At 36.1% G+C, this 9,848-nt stretch overlaps 1 pseudogene; it reads right to left on the reverse strand.

Annotated features, from left to right (window-relative positions):
- Positions 1–3,601: 3,601 nt before the first annotated feature.
- On the reverse strand, positions 3,602–3,710 carry LOC115029617 (small nucleolar RNA SNORA32; annotated as a pseudogene).
- Between the last annotated feature and the right edge of the window lie 6,138 nt (positions 3,711–9,848).

Consider the following 9,848-nt stretch of genomic DNA (forward strand, 5'->3'; position numbering starts at 1 on the left):
TTTAAAAAGCAGAAACTCTATGATGAATATTGCTTAATCCAAATTTCATCATGAGTCTCCTGTGATATCTATCTATAATAAAAGGAAGTACTTTTACAAAAGACAAGAAGAAAACTAAGCTACACATCACATGGAAAAGAAGGATTTATGCTACTTAAGAGAGGTCTTATATAACATACTGTTGGGATTAGTTAGCAAAATCTCATATCTTTAAAGAAGAAAATTGCATTTAAGAATCCATGTTGAGGAATATAGACAAGAAGTATGTGGATTATTAAGTATATCCAAAACAAACAGTATCATTCAAATGAAACATTTATATACAAACTTCAAATGAATAAATAGGATACCAAAATGGAATTTGGGGAAAAATGTAATAGGAAACTGTATAAAATTAAAGAGAGCATCAGTGAAGTAAAGTCGCCAGAAGCTATGAGAAGCAAATATAGAAAGACAAATATGAAAAAATCAGAGGACCTGAGTGCTATGAGACACACAGAACTGAATTCTAACGTAACTGGAATTCTAACAGGAAATCAAAATAACCCACCACAGTAAAATATTCCAAAAGGTTGTAATATTTCAAGATAAGAACTTTCTGAGTTCAGAATATATATAGAATACAAGCAAAAAGTAAAAAAGTAAAACTGTGAAAAAAATATACAGCAATTCATGAGCTCAGGAAAATGTTAAATGAGATCACAACAAAAATATATGTTAGGTAGAAAGCGAGAAGGACATGGGAGGTAGAGAGGAGGGGGAGGAAATAACGGGACAGTATCAGGAATTGGAGAAGATGTGAGAGTATAGAGGGTCAGGAAATTGAACAAAAATGTGTAGCAGTAGGGATGAGGAACTGGGGATAGCCACTGGAGGGTCCCAGACACCAGAGAGACGTGATGCTCCCAGGACCCAACCTGGATGACTTTAGACGAAATGAGCAGAGAATGGGAAAATAGAACCTGTAGAGACCACCTCCAGTAGATAGGCACGGTCCCTGGTCCAGGGATGGTGCCATCCACCCATCTCAAAGTTTTTAACTTAGAAATGTTCCTGTACAAAGGGAGAACAGGGACAAAAATGGAATAGAGAATGAAAGAAGGGACAACCGAGGACTAACCCACCTAGGGATCCATCATGTATGCAGACACCAAACCCAAACTCTTGCCTTGGTCAATGAGGGGCTTGCTGTCAGGAACCTGGTGTGGCGGTTCCTTTGGAGGTTAGGACAGCAACTGTCCAATGCAGATGTAGATGCCTGAAGCCAAACATCAGACTGAGCTCAGGGAACCTGGTGGTGGAGCTGGCAGAAGGACAGAGGAGCAGAGGGGTATTGCAACCCCACTGGAAGAACATTGCAGTCTCATCTGACCACCCAGTTCTCCCAGAGTCTAGACAGCCAACCAAGGAGTATACCTGGAGAGATGCATGGCTCCAGATACATACATGGCAAAGGAAGGCCTTGCCTGACAGCAATTCGAGGGGAGGCCCTTGGTCCCAAAGAGGTTTGATGCTCCAGTGTAGGGGAATGCTGGAGCAGTCAGGCAGGAGAGTGTGGGTGGGTGGGTGAGTACCCTCATACAAGCAAAGTGGAGAGCAGATATAGGATGTGGGGTTGATGGAGGAGTTACCGCATAGTGAAATATCATGGAATGGGGTGTTGGTGTAGGTGATAACCAGGAAGTGGGATATCATTTGAGATGTAAACCAATCGAACAATTAATAAAAAAAAATGATGAAAGAATGTGGAAAACCTATAGTCAACTATTGATGAATTGCCTTATATTGAATGGGATACCCACAGATGGAAGCAAGATTTGTAGGAAGGAAGGGTCAATGAAGGTTATAAAAGAAAATAAATTCTTAACTTCTTAAAACAATTTAAAATCATGTAGATCATTAGGAGTTGATTTTAGCACAATATAACCACATTTGTATATATGTGCACCATGCTGTTAAGTGATTATTGCAAATAAGTCGACTTAAACAATTTTACATGATCATATATTTTAAAATCAGGTTTATTGATTGTAAATGCAGTCATTTGTCATCTCTAAACTAACTACTACAAAATATATTCAGAGGTAGAGGTGAAAGAAATGACAGGACAAGGAATCTAAACTATCCATTTACTTACATAAAGTAAGGAGAGGAAAGGGAGAAGACAGCCAGTGAGACAAATCAAAAAAGTATTTCTAGATCTGCTCCTATTCCCCTTAAATTTTTTAGCACATAGGAAGTACTACTATTTTTATATTTTTACAGTTAACTTTCTAAAAGAATTCTGTGTACTACATTTTAAATATAATGCTCTGTTGGCAGTGACTTGAGTGTTTGAGAATTTAGGTCTTGTATGTTAGTCAGCACTTATGCAGTAGTTACACATTCCAGGCATCCCACCTTTTAGTAGAAATGCATGAGGTCCTTAAAAATAATATCTTACTGTTAAAATGGGCACTTGCATTTTTAAGGCAGTTGAAGAGAGGCAAAATCATTCTAAATTAGATGAACTTCTGGTTAAGTCAACTTTCATGTTTGCTTTTTCATTCTTAGAGTTATTTTATGATTCACATATGCGTGATTATATAATAAAGTGACTTCAAAACTTAAAGCACACAAAGATGGCAGGCTACTAGACTTAGTGAATACATAATAGAAAATATAAAAACTGAAGGCATTGCAGTGCAGTTTTCTGGTACCAAACTCAATTTTCTCCTGAGATGTATGAGGGCTCATGGTGGAGACATATAAAATGCTTCCAAACTTATGTATTGAATTTTATTCTTTTCAGCACAGTAGAGAGGCTTTCTAGTGAGAAAATGTGAAAGTTAATAATCTCAGTTTCAATACATCCTGTGGGTTTCCAATTCTCTGTTACTTTAGCCAACTTGATTTCTAAACAAGAAGAAAATTGACTCTACATTGTTTCTACGGGGAGAAAAGCAAATGCATATGAGATATGATGGAAGTCTGGCCACAGACTGAGCTCCCAGTCTATTTGTATTATTTTCTTAGAAATAAGTAAATGAAAATTTCTCAAAGTACATCCAGGGATTAGTGGACTTTATTCTTTTTGTTGTTCTTAATTAGTATTCTACTTCTTACATATAGTCAATGTGTATTTCTGAAATTTTATAGGGACTTTTGTGTATGGATCTTGGCTTAAGTTAAGTAACCAGTTGCATGTAAAATGTTTGTACACTTACAAAATTTTACTTGGCATTGATTTTTTTTTTTTCAGAGTGAGGGTATGGTACACACCTCTTTGCTTATTTTTTCCAAGTACATTATTTCGAACCCTTCCCCAATAAGGATTTGCACGAGTGCTGTCATTACTACCTCTAGACCTGCACAAAACTTTGCTCAGCTATAGAATATAGCATACATGAGGCACACACTTTTTAAATCCCTGAGTTTTGTGGCAAGTCCTAGATGCCAAAACTGATTTTACGATTCCTTACCTTGTGATGTAATAGCAGACTCATGTGGATCTAAAAATTACTAACTCCGCAATTTGCTAAGCATCTGGAATTATTACCTATGACGCAGCTACAAAGAGAACAAAGCATCATTCTTTTTTTTTTTTAATTTTTTTTTTTAACCATGTTCCCAACAGGTAGTAGCATATGAAAAACCTCATGGGAATTTTTCTTTATGGTCATGTCCACAGCAAATGAGAAACTGCATTCTAAAAGCCTTGGTAATGACCACTATAAAAATAAGTAACATGGCTTAAAATGACCCTTACTTGCCTTTCTCATCTGTCTTTGATTTAAAGACACAGTCATTGACCACTTCTAAGGTTTTTTTGTTTTTTTTTTTGTTGTTGTTTTGTTTGTTTGTTTTGTTTTTGTTTTTTGATTTTGAGACAGGGTTTCTCTGTGCAGTCCTGGCTTTCCTGGAACTCACTCTGTAGACCAGGCTGGCCTTGAACTCAGAAATCCCCCTGCCTCTGCCTCCCAAGTGCTGGGATTATAGGCATGCGCCACCACTGCCAGGCAACTTCTAAGTTCTTAACCTATGGGAGGAAATTTGTTTCAAAGAATTATGAATTTCTACAAAAGGTTGATTTTTAGTGCTAAAACTAGGGGGAAATGAATGTTGCACATGATATCCTAATAACTACAGTACTGTCACTTCATACCCAGATGGGCTATGTGAAGCTAGACTATCTTGCTCACCTATGAGTCAACAGGTCTGCACACATGGACCTAAAGCATCATTATGGATCTTTAATGGTCTAAGGGTTACTAAAAGTATGGATTAATACAAACTATTGTCTAAAACAGAAAAGATAGAGCAGTAAATTTAAAAATTCTCAGAGAATATCAGAGATAAGAGTACACTCCTGATATGGTAACATTGTGAGATGATACATTTTTTTAGTGATATTATTAATTTCCTTTGTATTGTTTTGTATTGTCTATCAATAGAAGTATTGCCAGAAGTAACATCCATTCTTTGCAAACTTTTATAAATATTTAAACACCCTATACTTAGTGACAATATATTTACATTTTCATATAAAGCAGTCACATGTAAAAGCATAAAATCCATCACTGGACATGTTCAAGAGGAATTTTATGTATTAAAATAAAATAAATTGAAGTTTTGATTAAATAAAAAAAGGTAGGTATGGTCTTTATTTTACAGCAATTTAAAATGATATACTTAAATTTAATTCATTAGGATAAAATAAAATGAAATTTTAATAAAATAAAAAAGAAGGCACATATACTTCTATTCAAAATACTACCTGTGCATTTGCAGCAGAGGGCTACCTTATCTGGTCTCAGAGGGAGGGCATGGGCTTTACTCTGCAGATACTTGATGTGCCAGGGTGCCAGATACCCAGGTGGGGATCCTAGGGTTTCCACATTCTTAGAGCTGAAGGGGATGGGGAAGGGAAAAGGTACTATGGGGCGTGCTCGGAGGGGGCAGCTATCAGATATAAAGTGAATAAATAAAAAAATTTGTGAAAAAAGAAATGCAAATATTGAGAGACGTGCATTTTAAAAATTAATAAATGAATGTGAAGCCTAGTAGTCTCATTATTTAATAATTAGTGGCTCAACATTTTCTTATCAAGAGGCACATCTTTGGAATAACATAAAGCATGTCTAATAAATTGCCATAATAAATAGTTGAAAAGTGTAGAGTGAAATTCAAAGAGTGAACCCTGGACCTTGGCAGGCACTCTGTCTAAGACACAGGAAATCATCTGGAACACGTGCTGCATGGCGGCACAATAACTCTGTTGTGAGAATGAACTGTCCATGCCCTGAGACTGGGTTTGGAGTTCTAAATCGCGTCAGGACCTTTTAAATGTTCCCTCTGTCTTTTCTACAACAGCCATTGTTGAGGAGTTCAGTGAATGAACAGCTTTTTCTCAAACATGAATTGCCTGAATTCTCCCATGGGATCAGAGATGGCAATCTTCAACTGAAAAAAAAAGTAAGAAAATATGGTGGGGAAAGAAATTAGAAAGTGTGCAACAGTTGGAAGTTTGGCCTTATGAATCTCACAGCAGATATATGGGATAATTGAAACTGTTCCCAAATAAATATAATTAAAACACTGAAAAGCATCCTCATGTGACACAAACTTTGTGATTTACTGTAGGCCTCTTAAAAGACAATCCTTCCAAATACACTATAAAGAAAGATATTCATTTGGTAGGGTGAATTGTTGTTTGTCTTCTAAGTGTTCCTTCATATGAAATCATTTTTTGTTTTGGACATTCTGAAATTTTAATATTTTCTTGGTGTCTCTGTATATCTGCCCCTCTGTGTGTGTGTCTCTCTCTCTGTGTTTCTGTCTTCTGTCTGTCTGTCTGTCTCTTTGTTTCTCTTAAACAAATAATAGCTATTGGATGACTACAAGGAACAGCAGAGTCTTGGTAGCAAACAGACAAATGCTGTCCTAACCTCTATATCAAAATCAACCATTTAACTTTTTCTAAATGTCTGAACTATTTACCATTGGAAACGTTTCCTTTGAGTCCTGAATCTTTTAATTGGATATATGCCTGTGAGTTTAGAATATTTTCTACTAGAATATTTCCCTTAAAATTTTTATTCAATTTATCAGATTTATCAAGCTTAGGTGATCTCATTTTTCCCATATTGAGTAACAGGATATTTAAATAATTATGTGTATTTTAATCAATTTTTCATTTATCTTTAAGCTGTTGCTCCATTTTCATGGTTATTCAAATATAATCACAATATAAATTATTTACAATTGAGAATATCCTTCTTTACAGTGGAATATTTTTTATCTGGTTTGACCACTCTATATGTACTGATTATTGGTGTAAAATCTATATACATATATTTTGTTCAAGATATATATATTCCTCAACTGGAGGTCAGCTTGTAGAATAATGCAAATCCATTCTATCCTTATTCCTGTACAAAGATCAAGTCCAAACGGATCAAGGAACTCGACATAAAACCAGATACACTGAATCAAACAGGAGAAAAAGTGGGGAAGAGCTTCAAACACATGGGCACAGAGGAAACTTTCCTGAACAGAACACCAATGGCTTATGCTCTAAAATCAACAAGAGATAAATGGGACTTCAGAAAATTGCAAAGTTTGTATAAGGCAAAGAACACTCTCAATAAGACAAAATGGCAACCAACATATTGAGAAAAGATTTTTGCAATCCTACATCTGATAGAGGGATAACATCCAATATATTCAAAGAACTCAAGAAGTTAGACACCAGAGAATCAAATAACCCTATTAAACAATGAGGTTTAATACGTAAAAAACGTATTTTCAACTGAGGAATATTGAACGGCCGAGAAGCACATTAAAAAAAAAAATTCCAACATCCTTAATCATCAGGGAAACGCAAATCAAGAATTTTCATTTAGAAATCTATTATTACATCTTGTAAATTTTCAATTTTTCATACCTTAGTTCTCTACATTCATTAGTGTTTCATTGATTGTTTCTTTGAGATCTTTACTGCACAGCAGTTAGGGTGCTCATTTTTTTTATTAGATATTTACTCTATTTATATTTCAAATGTTATCCCCTTTCCTAGTTTCCCCTCTGAAAATCTCCTATGCCCTCCCCCTTCCACTGCTCCCCAACCCACCTACTCCTGCTTGCTGGCCCTGGTATTCCCCTATACTAGGGCATAGACACTTCTCATATCCACGGGCCTCTCTTCCCATTGATGATCAACTATGCCACCCTCTGCTATATATGCATATATATGCTATATATGTCTCTAGACATGAGTCCCTCCATGTGTATTCTTTGATTAATGGTTTAGTTCCAGGGAGCTCTGCGGGTACTGGTTAGTTCATATTGTTGTTCCTCCTATGGGACTGTACCCTTCAGCTCCTTGGGTATTTTCTCTAGCTCCTTCATTGGGGACCCTGTGCTCTGTCCAATGGATGACTGTGAGCATCCACTTCTGTATTAGTCAGACAATGGCAGAGCTTCTCAGGAGACAGCTATATCAGGCTCCTGCCAGCAAGCTCTTGTTGGCATCTGCCATAGTGTCCAACTTTGATGGTTGTTTATGGCATGGATCCCCAGGTGGGGCAATATAGATTCTGTAAGGCAAAGGACACTCTCAATAAGACAAAATGGTAACTAACTGATTGGGAAAAGATCTTTACCAATCCTAAATCTGATAATGGGCTAATATCCAATATATATAAAGAATGCAAGAAGTTGAACTCCAGAAAACCAAATAACCCTTTTAAAAATGGAGTGGGTGGGTTGGGGAGCAGGGTGAGGGTAGGGTATGGGGGCTTTGGGGATAACATTTGAAATGTAAATGAAGAAAATAACTAATTAAAAAAAATTTTAAAATGAGGTACAGAGCTAAACAAAGAATTCTCAACTGAGGAATACCGAATAGCTGAGAAGCACTTAAAAATGTTCAATATCCTTAATAATCAAGTAAATGAAAATCAAAACAACCCTGAGATTCCACCTCACACCAGTTAGAATGGCTAAAATAAAAAACTCAGGTGACAGCAGATGTTGGCGAGGATATGGAGGAAAAGGAACACTCCTCCATTGCTGGTGGGTTTGCAAGCTGGTAAAACCACTCTAGAAATCAGTTTGGTGGTTCCTCAGAAAATTGGACATAGTAATTTCAGAAGATCCAGCAGTACCACTCCTGGATATATACCCAGAAGATGTTCCTAGTTGTAATAAGGACACATGCTTCACTATGTTCATAGCAGCCTTATTTATAATAGCAAGAATCTGGAAAGAACCCAGATGTCCCTCAATAGAGGAATGGATACAGAAAATGTGGTACATTTACACAATGGAGTACTACTCAGCTATTCAAAACAATGAATTCATGAAATTCTTAGACAAATGGATGGGTCTGGAGGATATTATCCTGAGTGAGGTAACCCAATAAGAAAAGAACACACATGATATGCACTCACTGATAAGTGGATATTAGCCCAGAAGCTCAGAATACCCAAGATACAATTTGCAAAACATGAAACTCAAGAAGAAGGAAGGCCAAAGTGTGGATGTTTTGATCCTTCTTAAAAGGGGGAACAAAATACACAAAGAAGGAGTTACAGAGACAAATTTCAGAGTAGAGACTGAAGAAATGTCCATCCAGAACTGCCCCACCTGGAGATCCATCGCATAAACAACCACCAAACCCAGACACTATTTTAGTGTGCCCATTTCTAATGATTCATTCTAATTATCTGTTACCTTTCTTCCACTTTGGTTTTAACTCCATAATTCCTTTGACATGTTTCTGATATTGACTGCTTGCTTCCTCTGCTCTTCGTTTACACTGGCTTACACATTCATCTGTGTACTAACTTTATCCATATGCAGAATTTTTTCTTTCTGCTTTCTTACATGTCTAGATTTCTTTTAATAATCTAATATTTTTCTCTATTTCACTGTATTGCATTGTATTTGAATACATTGATGAGACTTTTGCTTGATAATTTTCATTGTTTTCCTATGCATTATCTCCTTCACAAATTCCTAAATAATGAATTCTAGTAATAATTTAGAAAAATATACTAGAGGACAATTTCAACATTGGAGGTGGATCATACCTTTCCTAATTACAAACTTTTGGGGCATGTGCATGTGTGTTTCTGTGTATGTGTACATGTGTGCATGCCTCTGTGTGTGTGTGTGTGTGTGTGTGTTCTGTGTATGGTTTGTAAATGTGTCTCTGCCCTGTGCTTTGAGTGGTCGTAATTCTACTTTATCTCCATGTTTATTATATCATTCCTCACCAAAACCAGTTTACTTATAAGTAATGCTATGTAATCTTTGCTTTAAATCTTTAGGACTTTGCTAGATCATGTAGTCTTCACATGAAATTTATGTTCTGAAGTGGAGGAAGTAAATCACTGGAAGAAGACTTTCAATGTTTTCATGATTGTCATACATGTTAAAATATTCTTCTGTATTTTCATTGGATGTGATCAGCTAGGAACCTGTTCCTACTTAGGCATGCTACGCCTCTTTTTGCTAGCATGGACTCTATCTCTCTGGTATTATAAGCCAAAACAAACTCTCTATTCTGTAAATCGCTTTGGATTATGGTATTTTTATCAGCCAAAAGAAAAGCAAGCAGTATACCAACTTAACTGGGAAGGTTCATAATTCTTGTTTTTATTTGAATCAGGAAAAAAAAATGTACATAGTGTGTTCAAAACACAGGTATATTCTCAAGGTCCTCTAAGAAGAAGGTATTGAATATCAAAAAAAAATTGGTAAAAATTACAAAGCAGATTAGAATTGCTCAAATTAACCAGAAGGATAGCGGGACTCTTCTATGCTTAGGTTGTTTTATGTCAACTGTTATATATTCCAGGAGC

This window comes from Mus caroli, unplaced genomic scaffold (genome assembly GCF_978045245.1).
Source record: "Mus caroli unplaced genomic scaffold, Mus_caroli_1 scaffold_17, whole genome shotgun sequence".
Lineage (NCBI taxonomy): Eukaryota > Metazoa > Chordata > Mammalia > Rodentia > Muridae > Mus > Mus caroli.